Source organism: Puma concolor, chromosome A1 (genome assembly GCF_028749965.1).
Source record: "Puma concolor isolate L17-30 chromosome A1, mPumCon1.1.hap2, whole genome shotgun sequence".
Lineage (NCBI taxonomy): Eukaryota > Metazoa > Chordata > Mammalia > Carnivora > Felidae > Puma > Puma concolor.
This window is the reverse complement of record NC_141667.1, coordinates 33,792,960-33,820,530: the sequence shown is the minus strand read 5'-3', so window position 1 is coordinate 33,820,530 and position 27,571 is coordinate 33,792,960. Positions and strand designations below refer to the sequence as shown.

General features: G+C 37.7%; 1 long non-coding RNA gene across 2 annotated transcripts; it reads left to right on the top strand.

Moving 5' to 3' along the window:
• Positions 1 to 4,447: 4,447 nt before the first annotated feature.
• On the top strand, positions 4,448 to 26,137 carry LOC147584089 (uncharacterized). 2 transcript variants are annotated; one of them, XR_015240992.1, is made up of 2 exons: positions 4,448 to 5,275; positions 22,037 to 26,137. It is a non-coding gene; the product is annotated as an uncharacterized LOC147584089 (long non-coding RNA). The 2 variants fall into 2 exon arrangements; XR_015240991.1 differs by lacking the exon at positions 22,037 to 26,137 and adding an exon at positions 21,243 to 21,515.
• The last annotated feature ends 1,434 nt before the right edge of the window (positions 26,138 to 27,571 follow it).

Sequence of the window (27,571 nt, the reverse complement as noted above, 5' to 3'; positions counted from 1 at the left end):
CCAATGACATCAATAAAATGTTCTGTAGAATTTGTAAAATGTATTGATTGAGTCTGTTAAAAATTGTGCAGTTTTTATTTCATTTGTGGTACGATTTTATAGGTATTAGTTCTAAATGTATATTTGTATGAGTCAAAAGTATGTGCTTGTATGTGGTTTGTGTGTTAATATATTGTATCTTATCAAAAATCAAACTTATCCTAAAGAAAAAGGGCACATTATGACCAGCCTTAACTCATTGCCATTTTTTGTTGTAATTTGGGATAAAAATCTGAAGAGAAATTATGTTTTTGTCTAAAATGGCCTTTGTAAAAAAATCATGTAAGGAATGTGCTTTAGAAATTATCTGAGCTCCCCCAAGCAAATAGTTCAGCTTATGGAGTACCGGAAGCCTCTCAAAAGTTTCAAATGTCAATATATTTATTCACTTCATTATCATGCAGAAAAGTTAGATTCACATTTGTTTCCATCAGCAACAGAACCAGTGCACTTCAGAAGTTGTTCTTCCAAACACGGAACCATTCCACTTATGAGGATAAGTCTTCCGTGAAAGATTATTTCTTCAGACATTTGCTTTTTAAACATCGGAATTCTCAGTCAAGATGAACTGCCGAGGCTCTGTGAGAGTCACTAGAGACCCATCAACATTAGGTGGTTCCAACACGGTTCCCTTCTCAAAACACAGGTGTACGACATCCTTTTACACCTTTGTTACCTGCCTGCGTGTAGACTAGCAATAGAAAATGCAGGACTAATTCAAGGATCTGCGTGAGTTGTCATGCTCAGAGCAAAAACTTTGTAATCTTCCTTGAGCCTGGTATCTGGGTGTGGAATATTAATCAGTCTTATTTCCTCTCTTTCTCCATCCTCAGTTATTTCTTTTCCATATTTAGTCTTGCCAGATGAAACACAGGACACGCAGTGAAATTCAAATTTCAGATAAACAGTATTTTTTAGTATGAGAATTTCCAAAACATTTCATGAGACATACCAAAAACTTTTCATTGTTTATCTGAAGTTCAAATTTAATGGGATGTGTCCTTTTTTTTTTCTTTTTTTTCTCCTAATCTGGCAACCCTATCCATCCTGCCTCTCTCTTTTTCAATTGGGCTACCTATAAAGGGTGAGATCCTACCTCCCTCCGAACCCCTATGTTAAGATATCTTATGGAAATCTATAGTCCTAATACCCTTCCTGAAGGAAAATGTTGGTCCATGCCAAATTCCATGAATGCTTTACAAAGGACCAACTCAAATATAGTGGCATAATCAAGTAGCTCTATAAGATTAATGCCACCACATTCAAAATTTCCCTTCACCCTCCTGTTTCGAGATCTAAACTCTCCCCCACTAATCCCTTAAGTAATATTCCCCAGTAACTAGGACATCCAAAAACACACCACACCTTAAAAATGCCCCTTGAGGGGCACCTGTATGGCTCAGTTGGTTAAGTGTCCCACTTCAGCCCAGGTCATGATCTCATGGTTTGTGGTTTCTAGCCCCTCATCCAGGCTCTGTGCTGACAACTCGGAGCCTGGAGCCTGCTTTAGATCCTATGTCTCCCTCTCCCTCTGCCCATCCCCCACTCAAGCTCTGTGTCTCTCACATGTAAAAATTAATTAATTAATTAAATTTTTAAAAATGCCCCTGGAAAGTGGTAGCACCTTCCAACTCAATACCAGGACCTCTTTTAAAATTCAATTTCTTTTTTTTTCAGAGAGTAACAAACTAATCTATTACTCCCCTCATTACAACCCTACCACAAATTATTTTTATCAGTTTAGAGCTAATCATCTATGAAATTATAGAAAATCTGACATAGAAAGAACTCTTTTGATTGCTAAAAAGAGAGAGAGAGAAAAAAGTCTGGGATGTAGACACAGTCTCCTCAGGAGACTGGGTTGGGATTGGGCAGGTGATAGAATATGGACCTTGACAATGAACCAGTACCCCACAGGGAGACTTGCCAAAGCAAATTATAACAACCAGCAGTTTTTTGGAGGAAATGAGAACTCAAACATCCCAGAGTAAGAATAATGAAATCTAAGGCCAGTTTCTAGAACAGTTTGCAGAGAATAGAACTATGTTGGAATTCCTAAAATAGAATTTTCAAATACTCGTGTATCCCACAGTGAATCCGTGACATGATCTAAATGTGGTTGGTGTTTGGGAACAGTTTTGGTACCTACCTCCTCTCTTAACATTCCTATGAATGACAAGAAAATCCAAATTTCTTAATGTAATATTTCCATCTCATGGTCCCTGCTTGTACACATTTGCATTGATTTGCTTCATTTCTAAAGGATGAGAATTTGCAGAGCTGGTGACATTTCCTTCACTAGACCAGAAATTCACCAGAGGGAGACAGATCTGTGCCTTCTCTTTTTAGGATCTGGTCACTGATACTTTAATAAATGTGGTATAAAGAAAATACATACCTACCACTGTTCTGTTTAGCAAATGTGAATCTTTTGGATAAGATTGTTGTTCTTAATGTAAAAAAAGTTTCTTTGTATCCAGTGAAATGCCTAATAAAGTGCTGGTACCAGTTATCTTTATTTTTTTTTTTATTTCATAGTCATCAGTGTTGCATTATAAGTCCAAAAGTAGATCTCTTAAGTAGAACATGACTCAGAGCATGAGAAAATATAATTTTTTTAAAAATATGAATCATCGTGTAAGGATTTCCTCTGTGAAAGCATATATTCTCCACCAATAAAGGCAATGCCATGAGTACTGCCATTGCATCAAAGTTAGGTATCTCCAAATCTAATACTCTCAGCCTCTGATATTACCACAAAGAAGACCAATATCAATACAACAAAATTATATTAATTTACTCTTATAAGATACCATTTTGAGGTTAAAAGCTTAGGGTAAATGAAATCTACTTTTGCTGAACGTTCACTATGCCCAATGTGTGAAACATTATTTCAAAAGGGAAATGCCTTTGTATTTCACCAAACAAACCCTATGTATTGGAGTTCAAATCAGCCTTAACACAAAATTTAAGCATTGTAATAGTATTTTAAAGACAACCCAGCAAAACAAAACAAAACGACATGTGGTCCAAGATAATTTTGGGGATTGAACTTGAACATAAGTGCCCCCCAAAACTGCCTATTATATACATTGGTGGGTTCATGACATGAGAGGATTTCTATTTATAAAGCTGTAATGATTTCTACATTTGTGAAACAGTGTGCATTTGCAAATAATACTCCACGTAATCATGTCTATGTCCTTAACATTGCAATAGTTGATCAGAGCCGTTATTCAGTCAGTTATTCAGCAAACATTTGCCAAGTACCTGCTGTATGCTAGGCTCCTTGCTAAGCACTACAAACGTTTCTAAAATGTTCCTTAGGAAAAGGGATGATGCACATCTTTGGTACTTCTCAATGGAGCTAACAGGTGGCATCATTTTGTCCTCTAACAAATAAACAAAAACCGAACATACATTTATTCTCAAAGATCTTTTCAAGGTAATATCCCCAGATAGTAAAACTGTTCGAACACAGTTGTTCCTAAAAGCCTAAGAAGAAAAGGACAATTTCTGCAGTAAGCATAATTGGAAATTGGTTGGTCAGGGCCATACATGAACGAAGAGTGGATTTCCCCTCCTCTCTCTGCCACATTCCCTGTCATCATGCGCAGGGCAGTGTGTACAAGCTTGGCTGCCACATTCTAACTGTGGCTCAAAAACAACAAAAACTAGAGGCTCTATCTCTTCTCCTTCCTTTGCTTGCCTCCAGGACTTCAGATGAAATTTTTTCTCGCCAGAAGAGGCTGACCGCATAAAACAAAGCAGCCCCCATAAATTGTCTCTTCCACACAGGATAAAAATGGTGATACTCCCTAGATCAAAGGAGCGAAAACATCATCTGGAATTGGAGGAAATACTTCTTTTTAAGTAGAAAGACCGTCCTGCAATGGACAGTTTCAGCATTGGCTCTCTCAACATGTGCCTCAACATAGACAGTAATAAGCCATAATAAAGGCTGCACTGGAATCAAGGACCAGAAGCAAACCTAAATGTAACTGGCACTTTCTACCATATTCATCCTTCAGTGGATAGAAGTATTTCTGGGGCCATCTGGAGCTAGCTATTAAGTAAAGATGAACCACATCAAAACTACATTGAATTCTGGAAAGTGGGATTTAGTACCCTAAGTGACAGGGAGAGAAGAATGCCAATGCCGGCAGTTCCCAAGGAACTCCTTGGCAGAATGCGTATTCTCCCCTCATACTTTTTCCCTCATAGAAATGTGTAAACTTGACCTCCTGGGGTTTTACTGAGAAATGATGAAGAGGAAATCTTTTGCCTCAATACAAGTGCTCAGCTATTATTAAACTGTGCTCTTTCATTTTTGGAGAAAAACGTGTCTGCAGGATGGTTTTTATTTTAGCAATAGGAAAAGGCAAAAATATTAATATAGAACCAATAATCCTTTTCTCATTGGGCTATAGGATTATGAATCTTTGACTTAAACTTCGACAGGAAGAGGCACATCTTAGCAATGTCCGCACTCCCAGGGCATGGCAGTTATTACAACATGTTTGGAAGCAGTGAAATTAAATTGTGACCAGATGTGACCCAATCAAATGGTAGACAAGTGCTTGATGAGGGTCAGGCACATGCTGAGCACTGTTTGGTGGTGATGAGGGTTCAAAAAAGTCCAAGGCAGTATCCTCTACCTCTTTTTTCTCCTTGGAGAAATACTAGAAATATTGGAGGAATTTAGGAGAAAACATACTGCCTAGCGTTCTCTCCAAGGACAGAAAAACCTCTTCTCTTAGCTATAAAGTCAACTGAGTCTTTGCAAAGAATATTTACCCAAGGGAACTGGCTTATGATGCACCTATTTAAAAAGAGCTGAGAAAGGGTGAGGGAGGGGATTACATTTTGAATATCAACAAAATCCCTTCGAAATTTTCCATTCTTCTGCTTGTAGATACAAGTGAGTTTGCATGGATACATTATCTAGAATCCCACAGACTCCTGCTTCTATACAAGACCTCTGCTCACACACCCTTTTGGAAGACTGTTCCCCTCCCCACACTTTCCTGAGTCCCCAGAGGATGTTTCCTGTGTACTTAATAAAAAACTCCACAACTTTCAGCGGCTGGCTGTTGTTATTTCCTCATCTTGATGTTCACTTCAGCCTCCAATATTTGCCTCTTTTCCATGAGGCCCAAGAATCTGCCAGATAGGCACTGCTTGTCTGGTAAAGCCCTCAGGTGCCGAAGGAGTGAGCAATCATGGCTGAATGAAGGTAGGTGTGAAATGTTTCTCCTGCCTTTATGTTACATTCTAATAGAGGGTCTCTAGTACCCTGATAATTACCCAAATTCAAATCTCTCTCTCTTTCTCTCTCTCTCAATCTCCCTCCCTTCTCACCCTACTCCCTCTCTCTGTTATGTATGGGCTTGGGACAGAAATTGATTCCAGAGACAGCCACCATGCTATTCTCAAAGTCATATGCTAGTCTCAAAGTCACTACTCCCCTCTGGGTACCAAGGATTTCTTCCTGGTCAAATTTATTTTCATGAGTTTGCTTTCTCTCAAATTATTCTAGGAGGTTTCTTGGTTCTTAAACAAATAGGCTTCTGATGGACCCCCCCCCCCCCCAATTCTGTTATTTAGACCTATTCCCAGATGTATGTACCTTAAAAGAGCCAGCAGCTCTGGCCAGCAGCCATCTCCCAACAATGGGCAAATGACAAAATTGGGTAGAGGACTCTAATGTGCAGGTTCCCAGCTTCTGTTTGGTAGGAGTCCTCCTTCCTTTATCCACTACAAATAAAACTTATTTCCTCACAATCTGATGAGCTCGTTCACAAGGAAGTACTAAAAGGACTTAAAGTGATGTTTTTCAATGTTACTTACTTCAAAGAAGCATTTACAGAAAAGTAAAAAGTAAAACTCGCAAAATAATTTATCACAGGATGGCTTTCATATGGGAAAGGCTAATGGATTCATGTCCCCCTTCCCCACCTGTGAGTTATCTTGAGAAGCCCTATGAAAACACCCAGGACTCCCTGTTGCAATTATCAAATTTTATCGTGCATACAATTACCTGAATCTTACAAAAAAATACAGTTTCTGGTTCAGCAAGTCAGAGATGGGGCACCAGCTTTCCTGTATCAGAGTGACTTAGCTCCTGCATGCGAGTAGGATGTCTCATTCTTACTGATAGAATTTCAAATAGTCGTAGTCACTCAAGGGTATTCTTAGGACACTTTAGAGCCATGGTATGTCCTTGGCATTTCCTGTTCACTTTGCCAAGCTGGCTTTATCTCTGCCTGTTATTCCAGTCTGATGAATGGCCAGGCAGATTTTACTTTCTCAGTCCAAGATAATTTTTACCTTCTCAGTTTGTGATGGAAATAGAACTCTAATTTAAGCCCCCCAAAAGAAGGGGCTATTTTTCAGCCTAATCAAAACTGAAACAGAAGCAATTTGGGGATCACTGGATCTGGGATCTCACACAGTATCATGAGGGCTTGAATTTTCTCCTTCTTTCAGTTTTACTTTCCTCTGCATTGAATATATTTAAGGAGGGTTTTCCACATTGAGTCAAGATGACCAAACAGCACTTCTTTTTCCCAGTAATTTCAACCAAAAAAGCAGAATTGAGTCTGACTGGTCTGAGTTGGGACTGAAGTCAATTTCCCAATCAAGCACCACACAAATGAGAATGGAGTGAGATGGGAGATGGTCGCGTACAAGGAAAATCATATCTCTGCTAGGTGTGAGAAGGTGCTCCTGTCAGGCACAAATATGGATGTCCTCTAGCAAGGTTTTCCCATCACCTCTGAAAATCATGCCCTGTGTCGGAGCACTGCCTTTACTCATCGGCTTGGCCTTGATTGCTTTGAGTTCAGCTCAGAGTCCCCGGAGGAGATATGAAAGTCAAAACTAACATCAAGAAGATTTTTTTTAACATCAAGAAGATTTTTAACTTTTATGTTTTGGAGGGTTTTTTTTCCACTTTTTTATTTTAAATGATTTCAAACTTACAGAAAAGTTGCAAAAATATTAGAGAAAACTTCCGCATATACTTTCCTTGGAGTCATTTTTAATTTTTTTTAATGTTAGGCTCTTCTCATCTGGGAAATAGTGTGTTTTAAAGCATTATTCAAATTCCAGAAGCAATTAGGATGTCAGTACTGAAAACTTTAAAAATCTATATCCCTGAAGCCATTCATATAATAAAGTAGGTCTTCATTCAAAATGCACAATATACTAAAGCACCACGGAGAATATAAAGATTAAGTCGGTGGCTCATATAAAAAGAGGAGAAAGGAAAATCCCTAAGATATATAAAATATGAGAGGATACTATGTGTGTTGTTTAGTCCAAATAAGATGCAAGTTAGATTTCATGCTGTGGAGAAGTGACAGGCAATTCTGAGCAAGACCATTTCCAGAAGAAGGTAATATAGTGAAATTAATGGTTTTATAATGGGAGAAATTATAGCCTTGGTAGCACCAAATCATTTTTCCCTAATCAACACTAATCGCAGGAGGTCCAAAAGTCATCAGCTCAGTCCTTGGGGTCACTCTTCAAATCATGGGATGAACAGAATCTACCTGATATCTGAGATAAAGCATTTCTGAAATAAGGAAGTGAATGAAGGAGAGTGTACGGTGTGTATCTGTGAGTGTATGTGTGTCTGTGTTAATGTTTGGAGCTCGATAGGATTTTCTGCAGGATTTCTTCTTCAAAGTTACTTATTAATAAATGAATTAAAAACTTATTAGATGCCTCCATCTAATAAGATTCCTCACAAGGCCACATTTCCAAATTTGGGCTGCCATTTCAGCAGCTACAATTTCTTATGATGCCGCAAAAAGAAAAAGCCCTCCCAAATAAGAACTATTAGATAAAAACACGTTTTTAAACTAACAGTGGAAATATAAAAAGATGACTAGCAGCCATGGGGACATGAATGATTTTTGTGTTATTTACCAGTGAATCCCCAATACCAAGCAAAATAACTGTGTATTTATTTCCCAGAGCTGCTATAACAAACTGGGTGGCTTAAAACAACAAATTTATTCTCTCACTGTTCTGGAGACTGTAAGGTGTTGACACATTTGGTTGGTTATTGCTAGGAGATCTAGGGAGGGAAAACCATCCTCTGCTTCTCTCCTAACTTCTAGTGGTTGTAGGAAACCCTGACATTCTTTGGCTTATGGATGAGTCACTTTGCCTCCATCATCACACTGCCTTGTCTTCCATGCTTATGCCTATATCCTCTCCTCTTCTTACAAGGACACCGCTCATCGCATTTAGGGACCACCTTAATCCAGTATGACTTCATTTGAACTAATTACATCTGCAAAGACCCTATTTCCAAAGTAGATCACATCTGAGATTCTGGCAGACACTCTCCAACCTGCCACCAATTAGTACATTTCTTAAAGAAATGCTGGAATAACCACAGTGTGTTAAGAAATAATATCAGTGTGGGGCGCCTGGGTGGCGCAGTCGGTTAAGCGTCCGACTTCAGCCAGGTCACGATCTCATGGTCCGTGAGTTCGAGCCCCCCGTCGGGCTCTGGGCTGATGGCTCAGAGCCTGGAGCCTGTTTCCGATTCTGTGTCTCCCTCTCTCTCTGCCCCTCGCCCGTTCATGCTCTGTCTCTCTCTGTCCCAAAAATAAATAAACGTTGAAAAAAAAATTAAAAAAAAAAAGAAATAATATCAGTGTATCATCCATCTGCCTTCTGATAAATTCCCCTATAGTTCAATGGGTGGGCAAGCTGTTCAGTAAATTTAAACCAAAACAGTGTCAAATTAAATTCAAATCTCTAGTGTGTAAAAACCCACTTGGAACTTCTTGTCTTATAGACTGACAATATAAAAAAGCCTGGACACCATAAACAACATTCTCACATTGTTACTATATAACTCTGAAAAATAATGTTCTAACATACTCTGCTCAAATAATGTGTTTTTTTCCTACAACCTCTCCCCTGTTACATATCTCTGTAGATGTCTTCTCAAGGAGAATGACTACATGATTAATAATCCTTTTATCCTTTTTTTTTATTTGCCATTTTTGGTTGCACTTCAAGAGGTATAATAAATTTGTGTTAACAAGTTTACAGAACAGCATCTAGATAGAACAGATTTGTTGTCCCGTGGTTCCATTTAGATAGTAATAAACTCTGGTGTTTCCATGAGGAGCAAACAAGGAAACAGAAACTGCATAGTCATTTGAACAGGGAAAAATTAACATAAATAATTATTAACTAAAATTGGAGATTGAAGTCATAGAGTATTGCCTAGCATTCAGTAAGGAGAACCAGAACTCTAAAGAGTATAGAAATAGCAGAAACAAGAAGCACCCTCAGACTCTAGATGTGAGATAGAACATCCAAAAAAAGAGGTCCTCTCAGAGTGAAATCATATCTAATTGGGCACTGCTGTGTCACTGGAACTTAATGGCAATCTGCCCTCTGGAGAAAGCCATCCAGAGGGAGATGTTATGCCTCAGAACTCATTGCATGTTGCTCAAGTGGGTGCAGAAGAAACCACAGACAGGGGTCTGCTCCACCAGAGTCTCTGCTGCAGAGCCATTCCTAGGGAAAGCTGCTGGCCAATGGGTGTTTCTGAGCATCGTGCACTGAAGGAACACAATGCCAGAGAAGCCATATGCTGTAGGAACCCAACATTAGAACAATCATTTGGCAGGAGGCTGGCAAGAGATACAAACTGAGACCAGGAAGGCAATAATACGTCCCTCCTTCAGGTCCTGTGATATTATGACTGATAAGAAATATATACAGTATTTGGTTTTCATCCACAATTCTTGGCTCACAGCTCCCAAAACCTTGAAATTTCCCAAGTGTTGATAAAGGTGTCTTTTGTTATGTTAATGTGGTGACTTTTGGATTCCCACCTAGGAATGGGGGCTGTTTGCCAATGAAGCCAATCACATGATTAGAGGGTTAGAACTTTCAATCCCATTCCCAGAAACTCCAGGGAGGAGAGAAGGACCAGAGGTTGAATCAGTCACCAATGGCCAATTTAATCAATTGTGCCTATGTAATGAAGCCTCCAGCTTGGAGAGAGTATGGAAGCTCCTGTGCCTTTTCCCCATGGCTTACCTTATGCACCTCTTCCATCTAGCTGTTCCTGAGTTATGTCCTTTTATAATAAACAGTAATCTAGTAAAAATGTTTTTCTGAGTTCTGTGGGTGGCTGTAGCAAATGAATTGAACCCAAGAATGGGGTGTTGAGAACCTCTGGTTTGTAGCCAGTGGACAGTACAGGTAATAATATGAACGTCCTCGGAGTATGGAGGACGACAATCTTTGTAAGATTGAACCTTCAACCTGTGGAACCTGATGCTATTTCTAGGTAGTGTCATAATTGAGTTGAGTTGTGATTAATTCTTAGATACCTTATTGGTGTCCAAGAAGTGTTTGATGTTGTATAGGAGGCCCTGCCAATACATATGTTGGAATTAGATCCAAGAACCTAAAACGAGTTCCCCTCCAGTGTGCTCTACCCCTAAAACTTAACATTGTGCCAGCTGAAAAAGGAAATCTATTTAAAGGACCCAGCTATATTTTCACAACACAGGCAATTAGGTGTTGATTTTGAGCTATAAATTCATAACTGGCACATCTGGACATCAACTTCCTTAGTTTGCAAACTGAATTTAATTATCTTTCCATGGCTTAATGACATATTCTAGACTGCTAACTTTTAGCATATTTTCATTGCTTAATGGCATATAGACTGTAAACTTTTATAGGGAAGAGAAAGTTTCTCTAAATTCCACAAGTGCTAAGAGAACAGCACAACATTGGAGGTCAAATATCTGATGTGTCCTATTGTGACATTTCAACATAGTGGTCTTCAATACTGGGCCAATTACAATGCTTTTTATCTTTAATATTAATAAAATTGAAATAATTACATAAAATTATTTTTAATTCAAAAGTCTAATTAGCATTATATCTACTTTCAATTATTTATTTCTCACTTCATGCTTTTTTTTTTTAACTCTTTATGACTACATTGTTGTTTCTTGATAACTATTAACACTAGGAGGATCTAGCCTGTATTAAGTATCTTTTATGGACTAGTACTTCCCTTATCTCATCTTATTTAATTGTCAAATATTGACATTGGAATTTAAGTATTATCATCTCCATTTTCTTTATTTAGAGAAAACAAGACTTTAAGTTTAATAGCTCTCCCAAGCCTTCATAAGCTAATAAATGGTTGAACCAAGATATAGATGCAGGCAATGCATGTATCAATGACTCATCAGGCCCCCATATAGCCTCTTGAAGAAAATAATACTAGTGTTAAGAAAAAAATTATAAAACAGTTATACCATTGCCACTGACTATTTGGCTTTTTCCCCTTCAGTTTTAAGGCCAGAGAGCATTATTGCTTCTTGCAGAGTTAGACCAGATAAAGCGGATCAATGATGATTATTTTTTAATAACATACATCATAACTTATGATGCTTATTATGTATACTTACAGGAACTAACTGTAGTCATTTTTTCCACTTCACCTTCTTGTTTCCCCATTCCATTTTACTCAGAACCTGGTGTTCATAGGTCTTCTTCTATTATCACCATCTGACTCACAGAGATTTCCTGTTAATATCCAGGGGAAGGTGAAGCAAAGAATAAGCTTATCACCATTTCTTGCAATTATTTCCTTGGAGATTTAATGGAGTAGATCAATAAAGACAACTATTAAGCGGCAACTTACAAGAATAAAGAAGCTGTGCAAACAAACATGCTGTAGATCAGTGGACATTAATGAATCTTCTCCTTCAGTAACTTGCTTTAGAACCTACCTAGGAAATACTCCACCCTGTCTTTGAATGCTTAAAATATTTTATTATTTGACAAAATAAACACATAATCCACACATTGATTAAAATGTTACATATATTTAATTCAAGTGTATTGTGAAAGCTCACAATGCCAGCAAGGAACTTTTATAAGTAACTCATTCACTACTTGTTGAATACATATTATGTGCTAGGCTGGTGATACAACAATGAACAAAACAGACAAAAATCACAGCTGTCCTAAGGCTTAGAGTGTAGCATGGAAGATTGACTATAGAAATAAACAAGTAGTTTTATGGTATATTAGAAGGTAATATGGGGGGAAAAAATAAAGCAGGAAAGGGATATTGGGAACGTGTAGGTGATTACAATTTTAAGTGGGAAGCTGAGGAAAAGTCTTACTGAGAAGGTAGCATTTGAACAAAGACCATCTTTGCTCAAAGGTAAAGTGAGCCATGTCAACATCTGGAGAAGAACACTCCAAGCAGAGTTTATCAGACATCTCTTATGCATCCCTGAGACCCTCTTGGCCTCATCTGTGTCTTGTTCCAGTTTTATGTGGACTCTGATGGATATAATTTCTTTTCTTCTGCCCCAGGGCTTCTTGTTGATGTTGCTGCCGACCCTTGGGCACTTAAACCCACAATTGCACAAGTTGGAAGTGCAGGGGAATTAATGCCCATGTGGATAAACTTTAACCAATGCAAAAGACGAGCCTGTGGATAAATTCTTCCCCCTTAATGTTTCCCAGGAACACTGCTGCTTAAGAGTGCAGTCTACTGAATCAAACAACTAATTGCGCTAAATAGATGGCAGCTCAGTGTGTCCTTGCATTGGTTCTCCATCCTTTTCTGCATCTTTCTTCTCTTCTGTGAGAAAGAGAAATATCACATAAGCTCTATGCCTCTGTTTCTGGGTAGCCTAATCTAAGACATAAAAGGAAAAAGAAGTGCAAAGTCCTGAGGTAGAAATATGATTGACACACTAAAGAACAGCAAGAAGGCCATTGTGGTAAGGCCAGATGGAGCAAAGGGAAGAATAAAAGGAAACTAAGTCAGAGATGTCATTGAGGACCAATCATGTAAGGTCTTATAGACACTGAAGAACTTTGGCATTGGTTCTGCCTGAAGTAGGAAGTTATTGACATGATCTGACTTATGGTTTAACCGGATCACTATGAACACTCTGTTAAGAGACTGAGAGGAACAAGGGTAGACACGGAAAACCAGTTAAAAATCTTCCCTAAAAATTCTGGTAAGAGATGATGGTGGTTTGGGCCAGTAGCAGCAGAGATGAAGAGGTGTGGTGGATTCTGGTTATATTTTGAAGGTAAATATATCAAGACTTTAGGGAGTGAGAAGGAAGAGGAAGTAAAGATGACTCTGTTGAAACTTGATTTGATATAAAATGTAAGGAAGAAAACAAGGAAAGAGTAGGTGTGGGAAGAAAGCTCAAGAATTTGGTTTTGTACATGCTAAATTTAATATACTCATTAATCTCCAAGTGCAGATGTCAACAAAACAGTTGCATAACATGTCTGGATTTTAAGGGTTTATGTTTCAAGTTTCAGAACAGTAATCATCAGTATTGTTAATGTTTAAAGACATGAGACTGAATAAGATTACCATGGAAATGAGTATAACCAGAGAAAAGAAGGGTGCAGAAACCAAGCCCTCCCAGGATACTCCAACAGTAAGTAAGGGACATAGAGGAATCCACAAAGAAGACTGAGGAGTGGTCAATGAGGATGATGAAAACCAGGAATGGTGTCCACTTAGAAAAAAAAGAAAGAAAACACTTCAAAAAGAAAAGAGGATAAAATGAGAGAAAAGAAATAAATGATTTATTGTGTCGAATACTGCTGAAAGTACAACTAAGATGAGCATTGATATTTGATCAATCAAATACCAAGCATTTGATATTTAATTTAGCAAATGAGACTTGTTGACAACAGTATTTTTATTGGAATAATAGAGACAGAAGCATGATTTGACTGAGTTCAAGAGAGAATGGCAGAGGAGAAATAGAGATAGTGAGAAAAGACCTCACTTGAGGGGGTTTGCTATAGAGGAGACTAAAGGAATTGAGTGATTACTAGAGAGAAAATGAAAGGAAAGGTTTAGTTGAGACTGTTAAACTAAGAGCTTATAAGCAGATAATGAGAATAATCCACCAGGAGGGGAAATTAATGATGCAGGAAAGGAGTATTACTGGGGAAATAGCCCTGAGAATGTGAGAATGGAATATAATGGACAATTGAAAAGGTTGTCCTTACTAGGAACACAGACACCTCATCTGCAGGAGCAAGAGGGAAGATAAAATATAAGGGCACAGGTGCTGGTCAGTGAATGGATGTAATGTGGAAACTTGTAGACCTTCTCCTGTGATTGCCACCATGTATTCAGTAAAACTGAAAGCAAATTCATCAGCTGAGAGTAAGCATGGGTAAGTAGGTGCTGAAGGTAAGGAGAGAGGAGAGAGCACAAAGTAGTCATCTATCACCCTTTCTGTTTGAGAATTCTAAGTTACTTTCATTCTAAGCTACCTACTCCCAAATCCCCTACCCCAACCACCAATGCCAAATGGTAATCAAAGTAGGATTCACGGAGGGGTTTCATAGTGAGCAGAACCTGGTAAAGTAAACAACTCTGCTCACTCAAATTCTCTATTTTCTCTGGGGCACTTGGAATAGGGCCAAGCATGGTCTCTGTTTTTATCACTTGAAATGTTTTCAGCAACAACTAATCCAACTTCATGTCCCATCCCAATGGTTCAATTGATACCCAATTAGTTCTGGGGGTGAGGAGTCAGGCTGAGCTTCTTTTCCTGCTTGGAATGACTTCTTGAGAAAAAGCTGAACCAACTTTCTCTGGTAGGCATCTAGGGGATTCTGGATATTTTGATGAGGCAAGATGAATCCAAAGTTTCCTTTCTTTCTTCTAGGGCATCTAGAGATGCCCTAGATTGAACTTCTAGAGATGCCCTAGAAGAAAGGAAGAATGAGTTAGAATTTCTATGCCCCAGGAAATTTTAAGAACTTAACAAATATTGTCTCCTTCTTTTTGGTCTGCTTCCATTTGGCTAGCCTTCATTATATATATTTTTCAGATACATAGACCTTCTTTACCATGTCTGGATTGGGAACTACATTTTTCCTTGTCTTATAAACAAAATAAATTGCATTTAGAATGCTTTCCTTCTTAAACTTTACACATGCATTATGTCTGTCATGTTCACAAAAACTGTATCAGAGAAGTATCTGATTTTGTAAATAAAGAAACTGAGGTTTTAAATGACCTATTCAAATTTATGTATCTAATGAGCAAAGGATTATTTTTGCCAATACCCTTTTACCACAGATCTCATAACTTTCACTAAGATTATATTTACCCATCTTTTCTCTGCTGTCTACTACAATTATAGCACTATACCAACCCAATAAAATTCTAGGTGGATTCAGCTAATCTAAGCTTAGAATATCCAACTAGAAATTGATTAGCAATGGACATGTACCTTACTGATCAAAGATTCTAAACCCTTCTGTCAGTGGAAACATATACTTCATTAGTAAAAATAGATGAAAATTTTCACTAGTTACTAATATGTTTAAGGAAGACTTAAATTTCCTTAAGCTACAGAATTCTGGAGAATCTGCAAGCCAGTATTTTAGCCAGCCAGTACCCTGTAAATTAAAGAAAATCATAAGAAGTCTCACAGACCAGGAAGACTATGACAAAGGAGTTGGGGTAAGGAAGGAAAAAAAAAAAAGAAAGAGAAAATCTAGGTTTTATGGGAAGAGAAACTAACATTTATCCAGCTTTTTTAATCTGCCAGGCATTTTATACATATTATTTATTTCAACCTTGAGAGCCATGAAGTAGAAGTAGGATCTCTCAAAGACTAATAATGTTCAAAACATTGTAAACTTTGTAAGTAGGATTTCCACCCAATATTCCCTGACTTCCCACCTCATCTTCTTTGGAAAGACTATTTTATTCCCAAGGATCCCAAAATACTTGCCAATAGCAACATGGTTACAATAAATGTATTTGAGCCAACAGACATAAACATATATGTAATAAACACTTAAAGAAAAGAAAAAAGTCCAATTCCTCCATAATATGCCAACCTAGGCAATTAACTAACACAAGTCTAGAATCACAAGGTGTCTTGTTTTGAAAAGGCCATTATAGAGCCTGCTATCTTCCTGTACATGCTGTTTTCAAATGTGAATAGTTTCTTTCCAAGGCAGCTAAAAAGAAGGCAATTTTGCCAAAAAGAACAATGTGTAATCCGATGTTTTGCCTGTCTTTATCAGTTCATCCTTAGAGATGTTAACTGTATGCCCAAACCTAAATTAAGAATCAGAATTTCAATAAATAATTGAACTCTTGGGGTGCCTGGGTGGCTCAGTCAGTTGAATATCCAACTTCAGCTCAGGTCATGATCTCACTGTTCGTGAGTTCTGGGCTAACATCTCCAGGTCTGGAGCCACCTCAGATTCTGTATCTCCCTCTCTCCGCCCTTCCCTTGTTTGTGCTCTCTCTCTCTCTCTCTCCCCCTCTCTCTCTGTCTCAAAAAAAATAAACATTAAAAAAAAATAATTGAACTCTTATAAGGAAGAGACATTCATGTATTGATTGAATTAACATTTTAATTAAAAACTCCTATTTTTCAGGTATTCTCCTATATCCTTTAGATACAGGGGTGAACAAAATATAAACATACTTGTTCTCATGGAATAAACATACGTTATAGAAGGGCTAGGAGAGCTATAGCCAATATAGGAGAGCTAAAGCCAATTATCAGACAATTACATAATCACAAATATAATACAATATACGAAGTGAAAATAATGAGTTGTAAGCAAGCATACAAAAAAAATCACCTGACTTATTTTGGAAATCATAGCAGATTCCTAGAAGAAGTGAGACTTGAGTTCAAAAGGACAAGTAGGTGCTGGCTAGCTGAAGAGAGAGGAAGGGTCAGGGAAGGCATGGGCAGCAGCATTAAGTGGAAGCATGGAATGCTCTGGTTTCAGAAGGAATTCCATTAATACTTTCGGGGATTGAGGAGGGAGGAGCTTGAGATGGAGCTAAAGAGGTTATGCAAGGTCTTGTGGACTTTGAGAAGCACTCTGGATTGTATTTATTTTAATTTTTTAAATATGTATTTATTTATTTTGAGAGAGAGCATGCACACGTGAGAAAGCAAGGGAGAGACAGAGAGAGGGAGAGAGAGAATCCCAAGCAGGCTCCGCCTTGTCAGCACACATGCAGGGCTCCATCTCATGAACCATGAGATCATGACCTGAACCGAAATCAAGAGTACAACACATAACCAACTGAGCCACGTAGGGGCCCCTGGCCTGGATTTTGAAGGCAATCCGATGCTGTTAAAAATTTTTAAGCAAGAGAGAGAACTAAACATATTTGTTTCTTGAAAAATTTCTCTGGATGCTATGAATAAATTGGAAGGACCAAACAAAAATATTTTGCAGGAATTCAGGAAAGAGAAGAGGATGGTTTGAACTAGAATAAGGGTAATAGATGTGGAGAAGAGTAGGTGGGCTTCAAAACACAAGAATTAGTGTTTAATTCAATATGGGGGTCGAGAAGAAAGAGGGTCTGATATTACATCCATGTTTCTAACTTGAGAAAATCATGAAATTGTACTAATCATAAAAATGGAAGAAATCCAAGGATACACACATTTGGAAAGGTGCAGTATTGTTCCAACTTTGGACATAATGAATTTTAGATACTTGTTTGATGAGGAGGAGCTCTTAAGTAGGCTGCTGGGTAAACTGGCTGACGATACAAATTTGAGAATGTCTCCAAATCTATTTAGGTACAGAGCCTAGACTGAAACAAGGCTCCTTCTCAATTATTTAGGTTGTATTGCACAGTGACAGCAGGACACAGATATGCACAAAGGAGAAACCAATAACAGATATCCCTTGTGACAAGTATTTTCCTCCCATGTGGGCCCTCAAATTAACTGACCTTTTATCCTTCATCATCTAAGTGACTTCCTTGTTTCAGTTCTGTTGGTATAGGATTTGAGCCATCAACAAATGGTAATGAAGATGTGAAAGCAACATTGCCTAGAACTTTTCCCCTTAAGGTGTGGAAAAGGCTAAAATTTTAAGAATGAAAAACATCTTCATAGATGAAAATTTTACAGTGTAGATTAAACAGAAACCAGGGGCTAATATCAAGAAAGAGAATATAGTTCATCAAGGATAAATTCTCAACATTGACCTAGGTGGTATACAGAGTATTCAAAAAATACGTGCTATACATCATGCTTATAATTAAAGGTAATGATTCATAGATGAAAGACATTTAATTATTAGGCAAGACAAAAAATTTTAAAAATATGTTCAAACATATGGTATGGATTATTTGTTCAGTCAATAAACACTTGTTGAGGAATCATCATTTGACAGACTCTGTGTTGTATCTATATCTCAAGACATAGAGAAGAATAAAATATTAGTTTCTTCATTGAAGAAAGTCAAGTGTGAGGGGAAAAACAGATAACTATCAAAAAGTTACAAAACAAACATACTCAAAATAAATATGTGTTTCCATGGGAAATTCCATGGGAACATTTAAATTGGATCGATTAAATTGGCTGGGGTAATGATATTTCAATTTGATTTTTTAAAAAAAAAGGTGAATGTGCCAAACTGAAAATGGCGGAAGGCCTCTATAAGCCTAAGACATAGTTTGGCAAAAGAAACAGAAGAATGAAAGGTTGTGGTGGACTGACTGATATACAGGTATATGGTGGGAACCAGTGGGAACTGGTGGAAAAAGAGTCTGGGATGGTGGATTAGGGTTCTGTGTACTGTGCCACGGGTTTTATCCTGCAGGTAATGAGGGATCATCTGATCGATTCCCGAGAGAGGTGAGCCATATTCCACATGGGACCGAGTCTGGATATTGGTGGAGTAAAATGGTTACCTGAGTAGTCATGGCAATGTTACAAATGAAGTTCAAAAGATAAGAAACTGTTTAACACTAAGAAAGCCAAATCTGTCAAGCGTGAGGGTTGAGCACTATAGATGAATAATAGTACAAGGTAAATGGTTGCAGGAATGGGTTGAAAATAAAAAGGCAAAGACAGAGTAAAATAAAGGGCCCCAAGAGCTAAGGAACAGCAGATTCACTTAATAGGCCTCTGTCTAGGACATGGGTGAATGAGTTGGTTTAGTTAAAAGGGATGAAGTTTGGGGAGCTCTCGCAGAGGGAGACATAGGTTGTTAAACAAGGAGCTAACATAATCAGACTGGTATTTTAGAAGAATTGCACTGGAGTATGGTGAAAGATGGAGCGAAGATAAGGGTCAGGAAAGCGTTCTTTTGTGAATGTGAAGAAGAGAAAGACTTTGGTGAAAGTTTAAACTAGTTTATGGGCCACAACAGTTTGGTCAGGAAGGGGAAAGATAAAATGCTGCCAGAGAGGTTGGGTAAGACTGCAAGGTGAGTGCAGGATGGGTAGAATTTGGCTCAATAGTGAGGAATGGGGAAGGGACTCCATATTGGAGGAGAAGGTAGCAGAACTTATTACAGGATAACAGATTTGGGAAACTCCTGAGCCAGACTCCATCTGGCGTTTTGGTATTCATATCTGGTTCTCAGCATGAACTCTCTTTTGGAAAGGATTAGTAAGTGTCCTCAGCACCATATTTGTTACTGTCCAGTGGCTTCCTGCATCGGTCACCTTCAAAAGTTTCAGCACAAAATCCTGTGGGTTGGAAACCAATACAATAATAGTTAATCCATGGGTTTGCATTTAGATGATATTTTGTGCCTTGGTGTAGTAGAAAGAACTTGAGCTTTAACCACATACTAGCTAAATGATTGATGAAAATGATCTTACAATAAGAAAGATGGCTGTCTGTCAAAAGAAAAGAATGATATGGTTTAAGTATTTGCACATTGAGCTGCAATCAGAGATGTTCTGCAGACTGGCCACTGCTTTTTAATGATTGCATTGACGTCAGACGGTGTCTAGTGCAACCAGCTATTTTTATATATCAATTGAAAATGCAGCAGCTATCTCTCCTCTGAATTAGATCACAGAGCAGCAATGAAAACACATGCCTCTGCCATAAGGTAGATGAACAGGCACTTCTGGGTTATGTTAGAGAGAATATGAGTTTTTCTCATTCTGCCCTGGAGCAATGGTTACAGTTGTCAATTGTACAAATCACTGGGTACCTTTTCGTGAAGTATTTGTAAGAAAGGAAGAAAGGGAATATTTTGCTTTGCTGATCTGAGAATAGCTACAACAAAGCTGAGCACAGTACACACAGCAAACCAATCTTTAGGAAAGCAGCAAGATTATCAATGCCAGACAAGGAAAGAATGTCCTTTTCTCCATGTTAATGCTGATTCCATTAATGAAAAGGAAGTTGGAGGATCAGGTTCTGGTCCAAGGTCCTGGGACCCAGGACGTCTGACGGGCTGGGTCCATGAAGAATTCCTCCAACTGGATATTTTCTGATGCAGCTGTTCCTGAAAATACCTCCTGATGTTGCCAGATGGGAATCTCTGGATTAGAAAACCTTATGCATAAGCACACAGCAGCAGGACGACTGTGACTGGTATTCTCAGCAGAATGCCAGAGTAGCTCTGAATATATTTTCATGTACTATCATACTTTGATTAGAAATAAAGAAAATGCATGATCAACAAACATTACATAATACATGTTCAAGAAAAGTCTCATAATCATGATGACAAAGGTCATAGTAGATTTTTAAATCTCCCTATATAAAATCAGTTCCTTGTGTATACAGTTTTGTTTGTTGGAGAAGGTAGAAACCCATTATTTTATAAAATTTGGGGGTGAGGTGGGAGGAATAAACATTCAAATTCAAAACCATCAGCTTTTTGTGACTCTATGCTATTTCCCAGATAAGTACAGACATTTCAGCAAGACCTTTGTTTGCTGGGCAGTATTATATGACTGCACTTTATAAATTCCGAATTTTAAATTACAGATGATAATATCAGCTCCCAAATGTCAGACATCATGATGAATTGGCTTTTCAACTTTTTAAGCCATTCACTTTCCTCCCTTCTGAAATGTCAAATGTAAAGGCTCCTGATAACAAAGCTGTGCAAAGCTTGTTATTATTTTTTTTTTTTTGCAGGAATCATAATACTTAATGGACAATTCTTCCAAAGCTTGTTTCATATGTGTTCTTTGCTTGATATTCTAATTGTTCAGACTGTACCAGCTTTTGAGTAAACTAATCAATAAAATCTACCTCCCCCCAATATAGCAGTTTTGAAATGATTGTTTTCACCACTTCCATAGCACTAAAATTGTGTTTAAAATGTCAATTTAATGCCTAATTAACCTCTTACTTTTAATTTGTCTTTTGTTCCAGACACACAGATGTTCATTTTGCCCTTTTGGAAAGTGAAGGTAGAACAGCTAAAAAAAGAATGTCAAGGCTCATGAATTTTTCTTCATTAACATCTTAATCTAGCAAAACTGACATAAGAATTGCACCTTGTATTTCATGGAATGTTGTTATAAAGCGATATTAAAAACTGGACTGTCATGCTTTTTTCCCCTACTTTCATCAAAGCTAAAATGGAAATATTAATTGTTGAAAAGCACAGAAATTAAACTGTCGGTTGTTTGAATGATTGATTTACTTATAAATATACTCATTTACTCATTCATTCAACACATCTTTATAGGGTATCAACCAAGTTCTAAGCCCTAGGCTAGGTAAGAAATACAAGGTAAACAAAACACAGCATCTGAGTTTGAGGAGTTGGAATTTATGGTGGGAACAAGCTATATCATAGTTATAGTAAATAAAAACTTAATAGGTCAAAGACTCTTTTTTCTGAACATGACTTTGAAATTAAGTTCCTGAAGTTCTGAAAAGACTATTACACAATAATTCTTTAAAAAAAAAAAACCTTACCTCAACTATAATCTAACATAGCTCTAAAGGATACTCCTCCTTTGTTTAGGTCACATTGCCATTCAGCTTTTACCCTCTTGCTCAGCTTTGTCTCCTTGAGAACATGAAACAGGTCGCAGTGCCCTTATACATGCCGTAATACAAACAAATTCAGATTTTCAACAGTGACCCTCATCAAAATAACTGTATGTATTGCTCCATTTTCAGCAAATTCGTTTTCTATTTTCTTTTGTATCTCTCAGGAAAATGAGTGGGCATTCTAACCAACTCTGATGATTGCAACCTTGACTTTCATTACAAAGAGAGCACATAACTTTCAGATAGTTTAATTGATGAACAAAACTGTTGACACAGAAGATTCAAGCACCCTTCCTCCGTATTAGCAATGGAAGAGAATAAATATCGTCATATGTTATATGCACCAAACATCTCTGGAAGGATGTGCAAATTCAGATTCCAGAGGCCTCTATCTTCAGATTAAAACTATTGTGCACCACCAGGAATAGAAGGGCTCAACATTTTTCTCAATGAGAAAAGCATCGTCAATTGAAGATTGTTAACCCTGATAATAACACCTAACCTTATTAAATTACTACCACGTTCTTACTTGCAGGTACTGTGATTCACTTTTCTCATGCGTCATCTCAGGTCAGCGCTCACTTCCACTGCTACAATCCTAAAAACAGGCCATAGGCCAAGGGTAGCCCCGTGCATGTAGGACACCTTCAAAGCCTACTGCATGTAATCACAACTGCCAACTGGCTGTGCAATTTAATGGAACTTGAATATACAAAGGTAACTTCGGCAGTGAGGACCAAAGAGAGTTCTATTTATTACTTTATATTTGAGAACAGAGAAGTAAGCAAAGTTGTATGGTGCTGAGGGATCAGAAGGAGTGGAAATAAGAATGAAGCTCTGGGTGGTATATGGTGGCTAAAGGACTTTTCATCACAAAGATGCCTATGGTTTAGTTTTAATTTGTTCATGTGTATGTGATGTTACATTTGTACTCTGATATACTTCAGGAAAGTCTGCTACTCACACAAAATGACCTTGTATAGGTAGGTGTATGTGTATGTTTATTTTTGTTAGTTAATGGCAGGGGAGGGTTGCAATTTTTTTGGATATGTGAAAAATATGGAAAAGATCCAAGGGTCTTTGTGTCAGTCTCAGGGTCGACACAGTCTGAGAAGAACAACATGAGCAAAAGAGCAAGTCAATTCATAAAATGAGAGCCAACTGTTGGAAGCAGGTGTCCAAAGCCAGAGGTGGCCATGAGAACACAAGTCCCTCTGGAGCTCATGGCAATCTGGGAAAGGGCTGTGGTCTTCCACATTCCAGGGAATGGGGCTCAAATCAATCCTCCTTACACTAAAGAGTTAGGGAGAACTCCAAACACCCACAATACATAAGTATTTGCTTTGAACAAAACATTTTCCCCACAGTTATTACAGAAACCTCAATCAAAAGATTTGTCTATCCATTGCCTGTTAGAAGGCTGCAGGAATATAAGACTATGCATTGTTTAAATCTCTTAAAAACAAGATTTGTCTTCCCTATAAGAACTTCATTTTCTAAAAGTAGGTTGGTCCCTAGAGAAGGGATTACTTAAATTAAAGCCAATCTGTGAAACATGTAATTATTTCTCTGGAGTGTCAGCATTTACTTCTCTTGGAGAAAGCCTGCAGATCTGGGCTGAAATGGTGTAGTTGCATCAGTATTTTGTGGTCACTGGACTTGGTTCCTTGTATCTGATAACATATTTCTATAAAGGCTACATGTGAATTTTATGTAAAATGGTTATTGAAACGTTGTCCATTTTGTTATTTGCTGTCTGTGGCAAAGACTAGCAGTTGCTCATCAAATGTTTTTGGTGGTATATGCCTAACCAGAAGAAGACTACATACACTTCCCAGCCAACCCTGCATCCTTACATGATGTGGCATGTGCTCAGTTGGAGACAATAAAATAGGTGCAAAAGTGGTTGTATGAGAGAGAGTTCTGGAAAATTCTCTTAAATGGAAAAGGACAAATAACTTTGGAGGCTTACTCCTTCTTTCTCACAGCCTGAAAGTCAGATATGATCACTAAAGCACCATAGCTGTGTTGGACCAAAAGGTACTTTAAGGATGGAAAGCACAAATCTTGAGAATGATCAGCCAGAAAATAAGAGCCCAAGTCCTTGGTGACACCATGAAGATTCTCCAAAAAAGCTTGGGATTTCTTCTTTTATTTGAGAGAGAAATAGCTGCTCATTTGTTTAAAGCATTTTTATTTGGGGGTTTCCTGTTTTATGCAGCAAATCTAACCATCTGTCTCCTGCATAAGGATATGAATTGTAAGTTTCTTGTAGAGTTTATTGCCAGGAAAGGCTACTTCTTTCATGATAGGTTTACTTTATATCTCGCTGCCTTTGCTTTTTATGGAGAGAGGAGTTAAATTTAGTGGTTGTTGCAAAATGATTCTTGCCGTAGGCTGCTGGTATAATGATTTTTATCTCTCCCCCTGCCCCCAGCCTGAACCATTCCCACATCTTCTGGTACTTTACCTCCATTTGAATTAGTTCAGTTGCATATATTTATAAACTTCCTGAAAAGTGCTTTTAAAAATATATAATCACAAGATTTAGCATGATCTGCTGATTAGGTGACATTACATTTTAGGAAAGAATCATATAGGAAAAGGGAACTGTGGTTTAAATCACTGATATTTAACCAAAAACTGCTTCATTCTCCCTTAGCTGAAGGATATTTTCTCTCTGCTCATCAAACAAATCAAAGACAAACAAAACCTATGTATATTTACAAAAACAATTCAGATTATAAATATAGTTCTTACACTGTTGCTTCTTTTGTATACACAGAACTCAGGAACTCAAGACATGGCTATTTACAAGCACTAAATTCATCAGTGTTGGGTAATGAATTTTTATGCTAACCGCTAGTAAGGAGCAGAGCCAAAATTGAAACTCAGGTCTCTGTCCTCTGTCCATAGTACTGATTCCTACTTGTAGAAAATAATGAGATGGTGCAATCTCAGGGGGAAACAAAAGGTAATGTACCAACAGCCACCATCTCCTCACCTCTTCAAAGATGTTTTGTTTTGTTTGTTTGTTTTTTAATTAAAAAGAACAGATAAAATAACAAAATAAACCTCTACAGATTTCAGTTACACCTCTGCCACCAGTCTGAGGTGCTGACCTCTGGAAATCAGTGACCTGATGGTGACACACCTCCTGCCCCTCCCTAACGTGTTCTCTTGCTTCCTTCAAACTGGAAACTTCTCAGATCTGCAGGGACTTGCTATAGGTATAAGTACACTGGGGCCAAGAGTGGGGTGATTTTCACTACAGTATAAAAATAAATGCAGAAAATATAAGCCTTGTTTTCATTAGAACATAGTTCTGACTGTGATCTATTTTGTGGGTGGATAAAGTTGTGCACACAATAAATGATTTTGCTAAACTTACTGTCAACGAAAGAATAAAGTTAAATTTCCTTCAGGCAATTTCTTATATAAATACAAAGATTTTCTTAAGCATAATTCAATAGAGCAAAATAAGGGTATTTTCCCAAAAACCTCTTAACAGCCCAGAGAGAGAAAAGACTTAAGTTCTCCTGAATATAGCTTCAAGTTTCTAGAATTATACAGGCCCCTCTATCCACTCCTCCATCAGCATTTGCCTTAGGACAGTGATATTATGTTCGTTTCTGTAGGAACCCCTCACTGTTGACTCTTGTAGAGCAGGGACTACAGCACAGTGACAGGAATACGTATAATGGGGACTCAGTGCCAAAATGAAATGAATTTCTGATTTAAGTCCCTCTTGCCAGTTCCCTGTTCTTTACAGAAAGAGAGATCTGCTCATACTCACACTTTATTCTCTTACTTGAAGATTTATATCTCCCTCTACATTCTCCTCTCCAAGCCACTTGTGTTTAATTGTTATTCTTTCTTAGTTTAATGTGGTTCTTGATCTTGACTGTTCCATTCCCTTTGAATGAGTGATGAACTAACTCATTCCTTCATTGATAAACTAAGAGTAGTTCCAACAGCAATGAAAACAAGGCATGCTAATTAAAATGTCAAAGAAGATTCAGTGGCTGGCAGGCTGGCATGAATGGCTGTCTCCTGGAAGACCTGGTCTGGTCACTGAGGGCTGAGAGCCTAAAATCAGACTCCACAATGCACTTGCCATCCTGTTATATGGCATGCATGAGGCATGAGTTTTTGTTATCAATCAGTTATTCTAATTAAGAAAAATTAGTCTAATTAGTCCATAAATGGACTGTCCACTTCCAAAGAATTTAAACACAATAAAATATAATACATTTTTAAAAATACATTGTGCAGATATTTTTTCAAAATCCAGAAAGATTGCAAGACTACATGTGGAGCATACCCAGCCCCTGGAACATACTAAGTTATGTTAACTGGGATAAGTTTTATATTATAATACAAATTGTTAAGTTCAGACATGTTAGTAAACAAAAAGGTGTAGATAAAGAAGTCATTATATTTAACCAGCTTTGAAAAGTGGTTTTGATAACATCTTAAAATCAGATTGGGCAAAAAACAAAAAACAAAAACAAAAAAGCAAAAAACAAACCTATATGGAAGCAAAATGCTGAGGAATAAATGACTAGGTAGTATCTATTTTTAAAGAGCTTCTTCCAATAACAATTTATTAACATTAAACTATTAGGACATACAAGACACTGAGCTAGGAATTCTGCAGGAGTAACAAGATATAATATCTGTATTCTACCCTAAAAAGGCTTGACTGATAAGCTATTTATGGAAGAATAGTAAACTCACAGTATAAGGCAAACCATTAAAGCAAAATTATAGGAACAACTATATACTCTCTACAGCTCAGAGGTAGGAAAGGTTTCTGCTTAGAGCAAAGCTCACAGGCCACCTAGGAAGGTTAAGTAATTCTATCTAAATGAAACAAATTTCTAGGAGTCTGTCCTTTGTCTCATGCTCCCGTTCCCGTCTCCATCCTCAAACCCAATCTTATTCCCTCATTGAACAAACCATATTTAAGCTCCCAAGGATACCATCCAAAACTCAGTGGATAACAGAGTAAATAAAGTAATGTGAGACTAAATTTCCAGCCTAATGTAAAGGACTTGTGTCACAAATTTGAGATTGAAATTTATTAGGTAGTGCTTCTACCTATAGAGAGGAGAGAAAGAATCTGTATTGGATAGAGAGAAAATTGGGGCAGTGATGCATTCACATGAAGCCCTTGGCCAACTCCACCAGAAATTTCCAAATTTAGCTGGGATTCCTTAAGAGTTGTTTCAAGTTGGGTCAATAGGCCCAGGCTGTCACTTCCCCAAGTCAACCAGTTAGTGAAGCAGCAGTCTTGGGAAAGGAGTTAGGCATTGGGCAAAGTTAGCTCTCTTTGAGACAATCTGAAAGAGGGCAGACAGCTCTCCACAGCCCCAGGAATAAATCTTTCAGTGCTGGAGGGGGATCAGAGTGGCATGAACCAACATCCACACAGGTTACACGATTTTTTCCATTTAAGTTTTCCAAAGTCAAAATTGTCTTCACTCATTTTATGCACATATATACATTACACTGATGTCCCCTAATTAGTATTATAATTATCAATTCTGAGTAATAAAAAATACTATAGCTTTGTAGATGACTGTGATATTGTGACTTATATACTAAGAAATATACGTATTTGGTCTTTGTCTTATTTCTGGCACAGAGCTCCTAAAACCGTTGGAATATCCTAAGAGATGAGACCAAACAACAAA